At 40.7% G+C, this 17616-nt stretch overlaps 1 protein-coding gene and 1 pseudogene across 3 annotated transcripts in view; one reads left to right on the plus strand and one right to left on the minus strand.

Annotated features, from left to right (window-relative positions):
• KAT6B (lysine acetyltransferase 6B) overlaps positions 1–17616 on the plus strand; it is a 170340-nt gene that overhangs the window by 21861 nt on the left and 130863 nt on the right. The window lies entirely within an intron of this gene.
• LOC110589406 lies at positions 14620–16323 on the minus strand (annotated as a pseudogene).

Genomic DNA, 17616 nt, shown 5'->3' on the forward strand with positions numbered 1-17616 from the left:
TATATTAGGGGACCAGATTTTGTGTGTGTGTGTGTATGTGTGTGTGTGCGTGCACGCGTGCGTGGGTTGTGCATGGGCATGTTTGTGTGTGAGAGAGAGAAGGAGGGGGAGAAAAAGAGGGAGAGGGGAAGGGGGGGGGAAGAGAGTACAACATCATACAAGAGAGCTAAAACACCATCCTAGGTTTTAGAAGCTGTGATGGAATACATTGTAATGCATGGTATATCCAAATCTGTGTTGTAACAAACTATAATATAATAATTTATAATTTAAACTAAGTATTTTTTACCATTAAATCAAAACCAGATGTCTTAATGGGTGATAATACTGAAGGCATATGTGTGCAGCATAATATGATTGAAAGAATATGGGCATTTTAAATTTAAAATTTGCAGTCTTGGACTTTTAAGAAGTTATAAAAGTAATACCTAATATGGGCGGCTGGGTGGCTCAGTCGTTAAGCATCTGCCTTCAGCTCAGGTCATGATCCCAGGGTCCTGGGATCGAGCCCCACATAGGGCTCCCTGCTTGGCGGGAAGCCTGCTTCTCCCTCTCCCACTCCCCCTGCTTGTGTTCCTGCTCTCGCTGTCTCTCTCTCTGTCAAATAAATAAATAAGATCTTAAAAAAAGAAAAGTAATACCTAATGTCAAAAATTTAATGTATAAAGTAAAAATTAAGAGTTGTTCTTCATTGGCCCTGCATGTTCTTCCCCTAAAAGACAACCATAGTTAGTGATTTGTGTGTATTCTTCCAAGCCCTTTTAAAGCAGTTGTAAATAAATATTATATATACATTTGTATATATATTTTAACAAAAAATAGATTCATACTTTTGGTGGTTTTTTGTTCTTTTGAAATTTGTTTTTTTAGGTATATAAGAAATGTATGAGTGCATTCTTCTTGGGGAAGTTCTAGTGATAGAAAGAAAACAGTGACCCATACAAACTCCCTGAGTTTGAGTCATCTCATCTGTAAAATAGGAAGAAAAAAATATTCTTCATGGGGCTGTCAATTAGGATTTAATGAGATGATGTATTTAAACCCCTAGCACGGTGTCTGTTCAATAAAAGAGATGAGCTAGTTATTTTGAACATGTATCAGCTCTGGAATTTTTAATGAAGCACAATTTGGCATATAACTGTATGATCTGACAGTGATCTTTTGACTTACTTTTGTCTTCATTCAAGGCCCTGTAAAAAAGAAAAGGTCTTAGATATTTTCCTTCATAGCTTTGTGTGCTATCAATATGAGTTTAGTTTAATAGCAGAGGTCTTTTTTCCTTCTTTATTAATTATTTACATTATTCTTCCCCTCATTCCCCTCAAGCTATTAATCAGTTCATTGTTTTCAAACCAAAATGTGCCTCCTTCACAATTTCTGCTAGCTTCATATACTGTCTGTATTAATTATATTCTTAATATTTTCTTTCAGATTGCTCCATTAAACAGGTGTAACAAATGAAATGCCACCGTGAACCTTGGTTTCTGGACCAGATATTGGGGGATAATTAGATAATTTAAATTTGGACCAAATCTTAGGGGAAATTAAGGCATTGATATTCTTCATATAATAATGGCATTTTGGTTGTCTGAGATCATGTCCTTATAAGTTAGGGTATGCCTTCTGAAATATCTAATGGTGAAGTGTCATGCTGATGCAACTTACTTTTAAATGGTTCAACAACAGCTATGTGTGTATGTATGTATGAATAGAGATACAGATGTAGATAAAGATAGGAGGCAAAAATGTCTATTAGTGGATCTAGGTGAAGGGTATACAAGCATTGATTGTACTACTTCAACTTTTCTGTAGGCTCGAAATTTTTTCAATATGTAAATTTGGAAAAATAAATGTAATTAGAATACTTACTAAAAATTAAATCACCTCACTTTCTTTACTTTAATAGATCTCCTGAAAAAGGAAACTCTATTATTACCATTAGTAGAAAACAAGCATTCCTTGTCATAAATAGAAGGTAACTGTAAAACTTACTTTCAAAAGTTTTATTAAAATGTGGCTGGATACTTTTATCTGCCAAGGCTCTCAGCCTGAGGCCTGCTCTCTCAAAGGAACATTAGCAAACATTACAGAGGTGTTAAAGACATATTAACACCAAACTGAGACTTTCTCCTTGACTTAATGAGAGAGTATGAAAGAAAATTGAAAAGGGAACAGCTTTATCACTCTCTGTGATTCAGGTCACCTCAAAGCATCACCATGCTTGGGAAATACTGCCTCCATTGATGTAAGTGTCGTGTGTTAGGGGGAAAATAAACTTCTATATTGAATTCTGTTTATAATGCTCTTCTGTGTTGATTATCATTATCATTTGGTAGTTTTGATCAGTACAGATGAATGTTCAGCTGAATGGTGGTATCCTGGCTAAAGGCAGATGTCAGGTTTTGCAGTCTAAATTGTCACTGGTTATTTGCTCTGAAGTTGCTCTTGTGGTTGGGGTTTTGCTGGTTCTTTTCTCCCTCCCTGTCTACCTCCTTCCCTCCTTTCCTTTTCTCTTTTTCTTTTCTTTTCTTTTCTTTCTTTCTTTCTTTCTTTCTTTCTTTCTTTCTTTCTTTCTTTCTCTTTCTTTCTTTCTTTCTTTCTTTCTTCTTTCTTTCTTTCCTTTTTCTTCTTTCCTGCTATATTGTTCCTGCTGTTATTTGGAAGCCACTAGGTTGCTTTGCCTCTTGAACAATGAAAGGCTCCAGATCGAGTCTGCCTCACATTTTGTTATCCCAGTACAAGACTCAATTGAATAAAACATATTACCCATCTGGCCTGGAAATCTCAGTGGCACTCAAAATAACTTACTAACAAGTTGTTGGATCATGATATCTTGATTTTCTGAAAGTTCAGCTTCTTTTTAGCTGTTGCTAAGAGAAATTTCATTGACATGAGGGACACGAGGACATGTCTGCATGCTGCCAGTTGTTTTATAGGCATTTGGCTCTGCCGCCTTGCAGATGGTTAGACTCTGGGTGGTGGGTAAATGTGTGCTGATTATCTTATTGAATTAAGGTAACCTTTTGTCGTTCATTGAATTCTGCAGACCAGTTGGTCAGTGAGCAGCTGCTCTGTGTGGCTTGGTTTGAGTTTTGAAGTACACAAAGACTGTCTTAAAGGGTGGTCAGTCTAATCCAGGTATTCAACAAAGCAATAGTGAGCGCCTTCTTCTCTTTTGACACTGTTTTCTGTTCTGAGGAAGTGAATAAACAAAAACGTTTTTACTTTTTGCTCAATTAACTAAATGATTAATGTTTTTTGTGTTTGGCCGAATGCTTCAGAATTTTTTTACCTGATGTTTTAAGTTGAAGAAAATACCCTAGTATTTGATGTTAGAAGCATTCTAATTTAATGGCAGAGTTTGTGTTTGAAGATGCATGATAGAATGATAGACTGATGGAATTGTTGTTTTTTAAGTTTATTTTCACAAATAGTCTAGAAACTAAAGCATGCCTTAATGATGTCATTTCTTGGCAAATTCCAGCTGTGTAAATTACCCTATTTTTATATGGATTCTACCTCAATTGCTGGAAACTGTTTCAGGAGGCTTCTTCTTTTCTTTCTTTTTAGAGTAAATGTGGGGCTCGAACTCATGACCCCAAGATCAAGAGTTGCATGTTCTACTTACTCAACCAGTCAGCTGCCCCAGGAGGCTTCATTTTTAATAAAGGCGTCCTTAATTGTTTTTAGTAAATTGCTGAAATTTTGTGGCTCATTTCTCCTTTAGGAAAATTTTTTCTTGGACTGATCTTTTTGGTTTTACTCAGGATACAGTGTAGGTGTCCTCAGAGAAAATGAATGCAGCCACTCATTGATTTACTTACTGTCAGAGAGAAATCATTTAATAGTGATTGGTGAGGAGCCATCTGATTTCTCTGGTTTGCTCATCTGTTGGGCCTAGGAGACTTTTGATTCAGAGCCCACTTTCTCATTTGGATTGATACGTGAGTGATGATCATAATGCCTATCAACATTTAGTAAGCACATATTCTGTGCTGGGCACTGGACTGAACTCTCTATGTTCTTTCGTTCTATCCTCAGTAACTTTATGAGGCAGGTCTTATTAGCTCCATCTCAGAGATGACAAAACAGCCTCCCAGGGGAGGGTAAGTAACTTGTCCAGTATCACACAGCTAATTAGAGCCTGGGCCATATTGGAGTCCAAGGTTCTTAGCCTCCAAGGCTCATATTCTGTTCTGCCCTGCTGTTGTTGTTTTAAAGATTTATATATGTATTTGAGAGAGAGAGAGAGAGGTGGTGGGGGGTGGGCAGAGGGAGAGGGAGAGAGAGAATCTCAAACAGACTCCCCACTGAGCTGAAATTAGGATGCTCAACTGACTGAACCACCCAGGCGCCCCTGCCCTACTGTTGTTTTAATGAAGATCAGTGTTGTTACTGAGCTAGTTTTTTGGTCAAGCTTAAAGGCAAACTGAAAGTTCTCTTTTAGGGTTTCAGATTCTGTGTCGATGCTTGTCACAATTATGATAAAAATAATATAACAAGTTGTATTAAAAAACTTTTTTGAAGTGTGAACACTGTCCATAATCTTAGCACCCTAACACAACTATTTTGTTTTTGGTTTTCTCTTCCAGATTTGTCTATGTGCATGTCCTTTTCCATAACTATAATCAGAGCATATCTGCAACTGTCTTCTGCTTTTGAAAAAACACTTATTTCATAAATATTTTCCATTTTATTTTATTTCTAGAGTTTATTTATTTAAGTAATCTCTGTACCCAACATGGGGCTCAAACTCACGACCCCGAGATCAAGAGTCACATGCTCTTCCGACTGAGCCAGCCAGGTGCGCCAGTGTTTTCCATTTTAAATGTCATTCTTTAAAAAGGCTTTTCCTAATCTTTTGAACTTCCCATCTAAATGAAGTCTCTTTAGTAAGTCCAAGGAAGTGCCCTATACTTTTTCTTATTAGCCCTTTTTATTGTCTATAATTATGTATTTATTTGTCTCGTTACTTTTTAACTTCAGTCGTCCCCTCCAGATGGAAAAGCTCCACAAACACAGAGACCTTATCTCTTTGCTCACCTTTGTTGAATGAGTGCAAGTAGTTACATTATTTATTAGCCAAAATTAGGTTTCCGTTTGTCTCTTAACTCCAGCACAGAAACACACAATCTGTCCAGAAACTGTTGGACAGATTTTCACCAAACTTGGAGGGTTTATGGAGAGTGTGTTTAGGATGATCGGGAGACATGTGTCATATGTTTCCTGATCCTGTGTTAGAGGTACTATAGAGACATTTTAAATGTGAGACCTAAATTGAAAGTCCTAAGGGCAGGTTATTGGAATGGTAGACCTTGGTTTGCATATCACAGTTGAAAGCTTCTCACTTGGAGGATGAGCAGCAGCAAGAATGTATTTAACGATGACCAGCAGATCTCCCTATCAGATACCAGCCAGTTTCAAATAAATCCATTTGATCTCTTCATTTTCATTTTGCTTGTTTGAACTTAAATTATCTATTAAAAGAGATTATTTTAATTGCCATTTCTCTCCCGCGAAACACTTTTATGAGCTAATGAAACAAATTAAACAATTGCAAATGTTTGTAGTATAAAAGACATTAGGATTTGTCACTATTTGAGACTAGAATTTGGTTGAAGGAAGAGACTGTGTTACACGTAACCCTGTGGGATATACAGTGATTCGGAAGGTCTAAAATAAATCAGATACTTCAGGTGTGTAAGAAAGCTAACTGCCTGGAATTATAAAAATCTTACTAGGATAATGTGTACATATCTGCAGATGGAAAAAAAATAGAAAGAGTCAAATTAAAACAAAGTCATATTTAATATTTGACATTTAAAAGAATAGTTTTGAATTGAGGGGGTGGAAGATCAGCGTTTGAATCTTTGAAGAACAAATGGAAACAGGAGTTAATTTCAATCACCCCTCACTTTAATTCTGCAGGCTTTGTACCATGTACCCTCTGCTGCCAAGGTCTGCTTATTTCTTCTGTAAGCTCATCCTTCTCCTCCTGCCCCCGTGGTGTTTTCCACAGTCCGTCCTCTCTCCTTTGTACTGCCCCATGCCATGATCCGCGTAGCAAATACTATATATATATTCTTTATATATTTTGGATGCTAACACTTTGTCAGATATGTCATTTGCAAATATCTTCTCCCATTCAGTAAGTTTCCTTTAGTTGTTGTTTCCTTTGCTGTGCAGAAGCTTTTTATTTTGATGAAGTCTCAATATTTTATTTTTGCTTTTGTTTCCCTTGCCTCAGGATACCTATCTAGAAAGAAGTTGCTAGGGCTGATGTTAGAGAAGGTACTGCCTGTACTCTCTTCTAGGATTTTTATGGTTTTAGGTCTCATATTTAGCTCTTTAATCATTTTGAACTTATTTTTGTCAATGGTATAAGAAAGTGCTCCACTTTCGTTCTTTTGCTTGTAGCTGTCCAGTTTTCCCAACACCATGTGTTAAAGAGCCTGTCTTTTCCCATTGGATATTCTTTCCTGCTTTGTTGAAGATTAATTGGCCATATAATTGTGAGTTTATTTCTGGGTTTTCTATTCTGTTCCATTGATTTATGTGTCTGTTTTTATGCCAGTACCGTACTGTTTTGATTACTACAGCTTTGTAATATAACTTGAAGTCTGGAATTGAGATGCCTCCAGCTTTGCTCTTCTTTTTCAAGATTGCTTTTGCTATTCAGGGTCATTTGTGTTCCATGCAAATTTTAGGATTCTGTGAAAAATGCTGTTGGTATTTTGATAGGGATCACATTATATCTATAGATTGCTTTGGGTAGTATGAACATTTTAACAATATTTCTTCTTCCAATCTGTGAGCATGGAATGTCTTTCCATTTCTTTGTGTCGTCTTCTATTTCTTTCATCAATGTTTTACAGTTTTCAGAGTATAGGTCTTTCACCTTTTTGGTTAGGTTTGTCCCTAGGTATCTTACTATTTTTGGTGCACTTGTAAATGGATTTGTTTTTTTAATTTCTCTTGCTGCTTCATTATTGGTGTATAGAAATGCAGCAGATTTCTGTAGATTAATTTTGTATCCTGTGACTTTACTGAATTTGTTTATCAGCTCTAGCAGTATTTTGGTGGTCTTTCAGATTTTCTGTATATGGTATCAGGTCATCTGCAAATAGTGAAAGTTTTACTTCTTAATGATTTCAGTGCCTTTATTTCTTTTGTTGTCTGATTGCTGGGGCTAGGACTTCAAATATGGTATTGAATAAATGGTTTGACGGGACATCCTTGTCTTGTTCCTGACCTTAGGGGTAAAGCTCTCAGTTTTTCCCCATTAAGGATGATGTTAGTTGTGGGTTTTTCATATATGGCCTTAATTATATTGAGGTATGTTCCCTCTAAACCTACTCTGTTGACGGTTTTTATCACGAGTGGATGTTGTACTTTGTCAAGTGCTTTTTTTGGCAGATAGAGACTATGTCTTAAACTTACTTTTATCATCCACATTGCCTACCACAGGAACATGCTTGATTCAATTTTTTAAAACATTATAGAATCTCAAGAGTTGAAAGAGACCTTATGGGCCACGTAGCTGAACCCCTGCTTGAATTGCTTCTGCACAGTCCTCACAAATGGTCATGGAGCCTCTGCTGAAATGTTGCAAGGTTGGGAGCCCCAGAAGCAGCTTTTGTCTTTAGGGTGTGTTATTGTCTACTTGTATATTTGGAGCTGCTCTCTGCTCTGGGTCCAAATAGGGCTGGAGGGAGAAGGGAGAAGGGAACTACTGAGTATCTAGACGTGCCAGACACAGTCCTGGACATTTCACTTACTGGGTTTGTGTGCGTGTGTGTATTTTTAGTTTTTTATTATAATTCCAGTGTATTTAACATACAGTGTTAACATCTGTTTCAAGTGTACAGTATAGTGATTCCAACAATTTTGTATATTACCCAGTGCTCATTATGATAGGTGTTTAGGTTGCCTTTTTTTTTTTTTTTAAGGAAGCAAGCGCACCTGTGAGCAGGGTGAGGGGTGGGGAGGGGCAGAGGGAGAGAGAATGTTAGGTAGGTGGAGCCCAGTATAGGGCTCCATCTCACAACCCTCAGATCAAGACCTGAGTGAAATCAAGAGTCGGATGCTTAACCAACTGAGCCACCCAGGCACCCTGGTGTTTAGGTTACTTTTAATAAGGGATAATTTACTTCCTCCTCACTTCTGTTCAGGAGCCAATTTTCATTTTAGGTTGAAAGGGCCTGCTACTCACTCTCTTGTAGCACCCTCACCTCTCAGGTGAACTACAGAATGGACATTGTCCTCACTAAACATATGAGGAAATTGGGGCCCAGAGAGTTACGGTCACACAGGTAGGAGTCAAACCCCATCTTCTGACCGCAGAGCTAGTCCGTTTTTTTATACCACTGTGGGCTTTTCTTTCAAGCTGAGCATGTGTATCTTTCCAGCACTGTGAACCTCCTTGTTCTGGAATGCTAAACCATCTTGGTCTTACTCATTGTGGTAACCTTCACAGTGCTCATCTTAGGGTGGGTGTTAATGTTGAATGCTTCCCAGTTGTGACTACATACTGTACTGTCTTTCCTGTGGAAGAGAAGGGGTCTTGCTGACTGTATCTGTCAGTGTGCAGTCTTACCCAGGGATGTCATTGACATATGGCCACTTCTCTTTTTTAGCAGTTTATTAATTCTTACCTCTATTTATTGAGTGCATACTCTGAGCCAAGCGCTCTGTCTCTGTTCTCAGAGACACGCCTGCTTTCATGGAATTTATATTCTACTGGGACAGGTGACAATAAGCAAATAAACCAACAAGGTAATTACAGACTGTGTTAAGTGACAGACGGAAATCATGAGTCAAGGGAGAGAGAAAAAATACCAAGGAGTGAGGCTGTAGACATCATGCTCTGGAAAGTTCCCAAGGAGAGATGAAAGGATGAGAAGGGGTCAGCTGTGGGAAGAGCTGACGAGCTCAGGGAGAGAAGGCTTCAATACTTGTGTTTGAGGAAGAAAAAGGCATCTTTCGTGGCTAAAGCAGAGAGTTTAAAGCTGGGGAACAATACAATTCAGTTTGTGTTTTTAACATCACTGAGACACATGACAAATGTGTGTTTCTGGATTGGGAAAAGAAAGTTGCTTTAAAGGACAGTGTTAGGACAAATGGCAGCATTTGACATGCACCAAATATTAGATGACAGTATTATATCAGTGTTAAATTTCTTGAATTTGATAATCCATTGTGGTTGTGAAGAGAATGTCCTTATTCTTAAGAGGGGTGAAGGGTCATGATCTCTGCAGTTTATTCTTAAATGGTTCAGGATAAAACAGGAGGAATCAAAGATGGCAAATTGTTAAGGGCATATGTGTGTTTATTGTAACGTTACATTCTTGCAACTTTTCTGTAGGGTTGAAAGTTTTTCAAAATAAAACTTTAAAGGTCACCGAGGCTGCTGTGTGTGGGAGAAGTTATGCGGGCGAAGTTAGGCAGGCCGGCCAGCAAGGAGGCTGTTGGGATGATGGCTGCATGCACTGGGGTGTCACAGTGGAGAGGGAGAGAGGAGGACAGGTGGGAAGTGTGTTTTGGAGATGGAACTGACAGAGCTTGCTGGTGGAGTGGATGTGGTGGCCAACGAGAAGAGGGGGACATAGAGGTTGCCCCTGGGGGCTCCCTGATGGTTATAAACTGAATTCCAGTAGCTTTCACCCCCAGTCTGTTTTACTCCAGTCAGCCCCTCTATGGGTAGTTAACACAGGGATTTATTTCACAGGTGAGGGGAGGCTCAGGGAGGAGAAGTGACTCATTTGAAGTCAGCAGATAGAGGCAGAAAATTTACTTTTTTTTAAAGATAATTTATTTTCTTTACCCAGAAAACCCAAATACAAGCATGGGATTAGTGCTCTTCAAACTGAATTCTTTCCCATTAGGTGGTTGTGAAATCAATGTAGTGAATGGCTACTTAATCATCAAACAAACAAACTAACTGAATAAACAGCATGTCCCGTGTAAGAAAGGATAAGTAAGGTCTCATGGAACTTTAGTTAAATACGTATATGTGTATATACTAAGTCATCAGATAAAATGTATTTTTTACTTTGAGTTACAGTCTAAAGTTGGAAAGCCATGCAGAGGATTATTGTAAACAGAGGTCTTACAGTTCCCATGGGAATAAGAAAGCAAAAGACAAACTCACTTGGGTGGCTACTGTTGGCTGTCTTGTGTTGTTTATTTCTTTAATGATTGATGGGCTATAAGTCAGTGTTTTCTTAGTTGACTTTGTAGTCATCCTTTACTTTCAGTCTTAAGGTCAACAAATATTGAGTGCTTGCTGTGTGCCAGACATTGTTCTCAGCAGTAGATATGAGCAGGACAGACATGACCCTCAAGGAGCTTACATTTAAGTATGTCACCGAGTAAAACCATAATATTCCTTAAGCTGTATTAAGCGATAGGTGCTCTGAGGATTCGGTAGGACTGGTCTGGGAAGGTGACACTTGAGCTCAGACCTGAGTGAAACTGAAGATACTGCTTTGCCTCAGGGAAGGCAGTGTCTCAAGCAGGAGCCCCAGCCCAGGTCAAAAGCCGTGAGTTGGAATTAAGCCACAGGGTGTTAGAAGGACAGAAAGATGGCCTTTGAAACTGTACTGTGGGGATCCGGGGAGAGTGGAGGGAGAGGAGGTCAGATTTGAGATATTTTTTGGAGATAAAGCCAACAGGACTTAATAATGGATTGGATGTAGGATACAGAGGGAAGGACTTAAGGATGAATCTGGGTTGGTAATGGTGCTGTTTACTGGTAGGGAGGGCTGGAGGCTGATAGAGAAATGTGATTTGAGAGAAAAATAATCTGTAGTTCTGTATCTGGCCATGAAGTTGAGAGTCCTCTTGGACATCCATATAGAGACTCAGTGTGGTCAGTTTGATAGCCGGGATCTTGAGTAGAGGTGTGGACTAGAACTACAAATTTGAAACCCATGAATGTATATCTGGAATGGGGCTGATGAGCTTAACCAAGCTTACCTGGGTGAAAGTGTAGATCGGAAGAGCAGAGACCTGAGCCAGATTCCCAGGACAGGTAAGAGAAAGGAGCACCAGTGACAAAGGAGGAACCCCATGTGGGAGCCTAGAGAAGGTGTTTGGGGTGGGGGGGGGGCGCTTAATATCAATTTATGTAGAGTTGACTCCCTACTTTTGAGCTCTGGACCTACTTATCTTGAGAATTCACTCCTCTGTGTAAGAGACATGTGTTTTTAATTTTAAAATGTTTTATTTAACAAATTGGTGATAATAGTACTCATATCACAGAGCTGTAGATTAGTTAATACACAGAGAGTGCTTCAAACGGTCCCTGGCACATAGTAAGAATTCAGTCACTGTGAGTTGTTTGTGGCAGGGGTTCTTACTATAAGAAATCAATTCAGGCCTAAGGTCTAGATTCCAGATTAGTAGAGAAGAAAGATAGTAGTAGTGCTAGCTATTCATCTGAATGTGTTATGTGATAATCAATTTTGTTTAGCTGGTTCCCTGAGTAGCATATTAAAGCAATCTTGAACAATGAGGGGACCTTGTTACTAGATTGCCGTTAAGTGGTGATAGTAAGTGACCCTAAAAACAAAGTGATAGAAAATGGTCTCCTTTTTCTAAAACATTTAATTTGCTGTTTCTTCATCACATACCATCCTTTGTTACTTTCAAGGTCAGGGGGAGATGATTCTTCACACAAATTATCATCTGAAGCAGCTTCTTTATAATTGACAAATGAACTCTCTTTTCCTTCCCAGGAGGAACTTGTTAAAACCAATAAAGTTCAAAATTCTAATTCCCGTTCCTTACTAGTGTGCACCATTTTATTCATCTCGAATAAACATACAACCTCAAGCATCCTACTAGGCAAATAGATTCCTTTTTAATTAGTGGCTCTATACACAGAATTTTATCATCGTGAAATTTATAAACCAAAAGGGAACAAATATTTACACTTGCAACTTCATGTCAACATTGCTCTGAAATGTAAATGTATCTCCCATGTTTCTGCTATGGCAGTAGGAAAATAAGCTTCAACTTCTTAGGAGAGTGTCTGCTCTGTTAGGTAGGGAACGTGGAAGATCTATATAAGTGTTCCTTCTTTGTGACTGGCATTACTTTTTTTCACACGAAGACTTGTTTTTTTTTTTTAAAAGCTCACTTCTTATTGTTTTTTGTAGTACTATTTTGTGGCATCTCTTAAGTACCAAGACAGAATTTTATTTTGAGGAGTTATTGCTTTTGTAGTTATCATACAGAATTATTTCTCAATTTAAGTAGACCTTTTATTCCAAGGCAAAATTAAGCCAACCACAAGGGTTTCTGGGAACAGAATAATGTAGAGCTAAGGCTTTGTGTGTCAGTATGGGCCGTCTAATGCTGTATAAAGGAAGATTTTAAATGATGCCTAAATATGTAATGGTTTAAAGATCCCAATTAAAATGAAAGAGCTAGTTAAAATGCATTGGGAAATAATTTAGAAAAGGGGGGATTATTTTGCCAAGATTTCAGAGATAAATAATTTTTTTCAAGGCTTTAGTGCAGTTTTGATCAAGCTGCATTAAGTGGTTCTGCCTAATTCAGCCATTACATGATGGTTATACTTTGCCTGCATCCCAAAATGATTTTAGGTCCCTAAGGTTATTAAAATATATTTAGTATACTAATCTGTTTTTCAGAGCATCAAAAATAAGCTGAAGGAACAGATAAACCCTGTGTCTAGAATGAATAATTTAATTCTAAATATCCTAGAAGCTAAGGAGAAAAGAAGAGTAATGTGGTTTTTAAGATTTTATCCTCAGACAGGGAAGCATAGAAGTTTGAGAAGAGAGAATTTTCCCCCTGATTTTTCTGAATTTAAAGGCAATTTATTTTGGATTCTAATCCTATATAGTCAACAATGAGTAACACCATTGACAGTCTTTCTTCCTACTCTTCTCTCTCCTCTTCCCCGAAAGGGAAATACCTGATTGTAAAAATAATGTGTGCTGTTTATATAAAAATTTCAGACAAGTCAGAAATACATGTATTGAAGTTTCCTTGAATGATGCTATTTCTCAGTTCACAGAAAGGGGTGACAGTAAATCATTACTCAATGGAGGTGTGTTTGTTTTATTTATTTACTCATTCATTTAATTTTAATTAGGCTCCACGCACAACATGGTGTTTGAACTCATGACCCTGAGAATAAGAGTCTCATGCCCTACAGACTGAACTAGCCAGGTGCCCCAATGGAGACATTTTTGTAAGGGGTTTTGATAATAAGTTTAGCAGACATTTATTGGGCGTCTCAGATTCGCTCGTGTTAGGAATATAGAAATGAGTAAGAGAACTCTTTCCCTTGAAAGGATTCATGGGGTTCACTTACAGTCAGTATTTCATCTGATATTCCATATTTATTCACTGAGTACCAATATGGGTATAGTAGGGTGTTCAGCTGGGGTCTAGTAGGGTGGGTGCATCAGTAACGAACCATACAGCTAATGCTAATGTGTACTGAGTGCCTGAGTCTGTAGTGAACGAATTACCTTGAGAGCACAAAGGAGGAGAATTTTGTTTTGTGGGGGAAGGCTTTGCAGAGGGAGGAACTTTTAGGTTGCAAGTTAGTATCAAAGTGCACCAGATAGCCCCAAAGTGGGAGGGCATTCTAGGCAGAGGGAACAGCAATGCCAGAGTTTTGGAGGTGTGATCCAGATTGCATGTATGAGCAATGGTAAGTAGCGGACGGCGGAGCAGTGTATGGCTCAGGGAAGTGTGTGGGAGATGAAGCTGTGAAGATGGTAGAGTTGTGTCCAGGAAAAAAAAAATTGGACCTTACTCTGTAAGTGGGCTTTTAAGAAGAGGAGGAAAGATTTATGTTTTAGGTACAAAACAGGTAGAAGCGTGAAACATCGATTGTGGGATGGGGGATTGAGATGCTAAGTGAGGTAAGGGAGAACCGCTGTAGAGCAGTATCTGCGTGGGTTGAGAGGATGGATCAAAATGCAGACACGTTTCTAATCTAAATTGTGTGGGATGAGAGCCAGGAGTCCGTGAGGGATGATGGTTGCGGAGGAGAGAACCGGTCTCTGGGAATACCGACATTCAAGGAGTAGTCGAGGAAGGGGGCCTGTTCGTTTTACTTCTCATTTTGTTCCCTTTAAGTAATAATTGTATTGGTAAGTATCTTTTTTAAAAATTAATTTTTATTAAATATGAAAATTGCTACTCTCTCGGCCTGTTTCAGGGACCAAACCCACGATGTTGGCGTACCTGCCACATTTTAACTGAGCTAACTGGACACCAGCTAGCCCTCTGTGTCAGTAAATATCTTAACAGAAATTTTACTTCTAACCACATGATACCTCATTATCTAATACGTACAGATCTTTAAGTCTTTAAGAGTAAATCCTCTTTACAGTACAATCAAACTTGTCTAAAAAGCTTTTTTTTTTTTTAAGAAATCATGATGAAGTTTTATGTGCCACTGTGTAGCCTCCACATGCCCTCTCCTCATTTAGACTGAGTGATGCACCTTTCAGGGCTTTCTAGTCCATGCACCGCATCCCTGGGCCAGAGGCAGGGGAAGTCTTTGGGCTGATGCTAGATTTGGATACTGGCTCCTCCACCTTTGAACTCTGTAACTTTGGGCCTTCTACTTTATCTTGAAGTCACAGTCTTCTCATCTGCAAAGTGGAAAGATTAGTATCTATTGAAGCTTCAAAAGAAAAGCATTTGTTGGTTCAAACCAGAATATCTCCAAGAAACTACCTGACATTTTGAAGAGGCCGTTTTGTGATTCACACCTGTTTCCTGACCATGGAAAACAAACTATTCACCTTTCAGCTTTTAAAAAATTACCCAGATGTATACCCAGCAAACACCCCTACCCCTGTCTGACCCAAGCCTTATTCATCCCTGAGCCTCCCCCCGCCCCCCCGCCTTGTTTTCCTTGGTAAAATATACATACCTGCTGGAAAAAAAAAAAAAAAAAAAGAAAAGTTTACTCTTTTTTTTACTATGAGTACCTTTAAGCCAGTAGTGGCCTGCTGACTTTTTTTTTTTTAAAGATTTTATTTATTTATTTGACAGAGACACAGTGAGAGAGGGAACACAAGCAGGGGGAGTGGGAGAGGGAGAAGCAGGCTTCCCGCCTGCTTCCCGCTGGATCCCAGGACCCCGGGATCATGACCTGAGCCGAAGGCAGACGCTTAACGACTGAGCCACCCAGGCACCCCGGCCTGCTGACTCTTAAGAAGTCTCACAATTAATATAAGTTAGGGATATGTTCACCTCAGATAATGGGGAGCTTCGGTGGAGATTGAACACATGGGAGTTCTTTGTCTCTTTTTTTTCTTTTTAAAATATATTTGGGCTTTTTATTGCTTGAGTAGAAAGTGCTCATTACTTATTATTTTATGTTTATAATATAGAAATAAAAAAAAAGGTTTTGGAAATGGCATACATCGCACTGTTGTGGTTGATTTCCTCAAGATTGTCTTCTGTGGTTTTGGTGCAGTGGGAGGAGGCACAGTTGCAGGTCTGAGAGGGGGGAAACTCTGATTCCCAGCGCCCCCCCCCCCCCCCCCGTTTTCCAGTGGAAAAGGAGGGAGGGAGGGGGGGGGTCTACCTGAGGAAGCTTTTCCGGTGGGTGGACAGGTTCACTGTGTAAATGGACCTCCCTGTTATTTATGTTATACCGGGTGTCACAGTCGGGACAGTAGCCATGGTACTGCACTTTTTCATTAAACCGAACTCGTTCCCGAGGCGCTGCCTGGGGGCACCTGTCTTTTTCAGGTCTGTGCTTCAGAGGCCGCCCGGGAGCCTTGTCCAAGGTACCAGCGGGTATGCAGCAGACGTCTCCATTTGGAATTTTGTTGGGTGCCCCGGGGAAGCCTCCATTTCGCAGGAGGGTGCCATTCGTCTTCACGGGATTGACCGTCGGCACCCCTCTCCGGGGGTCTTCACACTTCACAGGGGTCACCCGCGGGGGAGGCGGCGGAGGGTTTGGCTTTCTCAGGACGGTGAGGATAGCAAACGGGTGTACTGGGGGCTTGATGAGGGATGCGTGGGCCTGCACTTCGATCTTCTCGGTGCTGGAGGCCGTTGTGTCGCTGGAGCTACTATTCAGGGTGTCTGTTTCGGAGCTCTCTGTCATCTCATCCTCCAGCTGCAGGTCGGAGGTCAGGGTATTAGTCTGGTCAACCACCTCAAGTTCCTTGGCCACGTCCTTCAGGTTGTCCAGGACTAATTCTAGGTCCTCCAGATGATCTTGATCTGTTCCTTCACCTTGGTTTTGGAGGCTGCCGGCGGTCCCTCGGCTGGAGAGGACGAGGAGGGGGTCCCCTTGGACTTGGCTGACATTCTCTGGGGGCAGGGGAGGCAGGTTAGCACAGGCAGGTGAGCGGAGGCTGCTGCGCGCCCCTGTCCCTGGCGCTGCTGCGGCCGCTGCCGCCCCGATCCCCCCACATCTTGGACGCTCCCTGGGCAGCGGCGGGTGGCTGCGCTCTGCGCTCGGCGCTCGGCTAGGCGGCCGCACGGTGATGCTGCCAATTCCCCCAGACACTGCGCTCGGCGCGGGGCTGCAGACGGGGCGAGCAGCGCGCCTGCGCCTCCTCTCGCCCGAGTCCTTTGTCTCTTGCAGCAGTCTTGGGGAGGAACTCCGAGGCTGCAACAGTGCCGTCCAGACTCAGGGCCTTTGCATGTCTCTGCTTCAACATCTTTAGCATAGAGGTTTTTCTCATGCTCATCTCCTTCTCACAAAGTAAAGTCTTTTTTTTTTTTTAAGATTTTTTTTTTAAAGATTTTATTTATTTATTCATAAGAGAGAGAGAGAGAGGCAGAGGGAGAAGCAGGCTCCCCGCTGAGTGGAAAGACCCATGTGGGACTCGATCCCAGGACTCTGGGATCATGACCTGAGCCGAAGGCAGACGCTTAACCATCTGAGCCACCCAGGCACCCTTTTTTTTAAGATTTTATTTATTTGAGAGAGAGAGACAGAAGGGGAAAGGGAGCATGAGCAGGGGGAGGGGCAGAGGGCAAAGCAGACTCCCTGCTGAGCAGGAAGCCTGACCAGGACTGGATCCCAGGTCCCTGGGATCATATGACCTGAGCCGAAGACAGATGCTTAACCAACTGAGCCACCCAGGCACTCTTCTCACAAAGTAACTTCTTTATGTTTAGGCATCACTTCTTTGTTCCAGCAGGGAACAGAGGGAATGGGCCAAGGGTAACAGCAAAAGCTTTCTCCTGGTGAGGCTTTTCCTTACTCAGGAAATAAGGCAGTCCCCTTCCCACCAGGGGCTTCTTATTTCATTATCCTGAGCTGAGTCACATGGCCATCCCTTAGCTGCAGGTAGTCAGGGAGGTCAAGAATTTAGCTTTCCAGTCTTTTTGGTTAGAATGCAAAGGAGAAGGTGGTGGGAGTGGGTTTATATCAGTCTACATAGTATCTACTCTTCTTAGGGCAATATTATCTTGGTATAGTTACCAACTTCTGGATCTTATTGGGAGTGACGGGTGTCCTGGTTTGCCTGGGACTGAGACATTTCCTGGGATGTAGGACTTTCAGTGCCATTACCTGGACAGTCTGTAGGAAAACCAGGATGATTGTCATCTTAGTCCTGTCCTATTCTCTTTGGCAAGTGTGTCATCTCT

The sequence above is a fragment of the Neomonachus schauinslandi genome, chromosome 6, assembly GCF_002201575.2.
Source record: "Neomonachus schauinslandi chromosome 6, ASM220157v2, whole genome shotgun sequence".
Taxonomy (NCBI): Eukaryota; Metazoa; Chordata; class Mammalia; order Carnivora; family Phocidae; genus Neomonachus; species Neomonachus schauinslandi.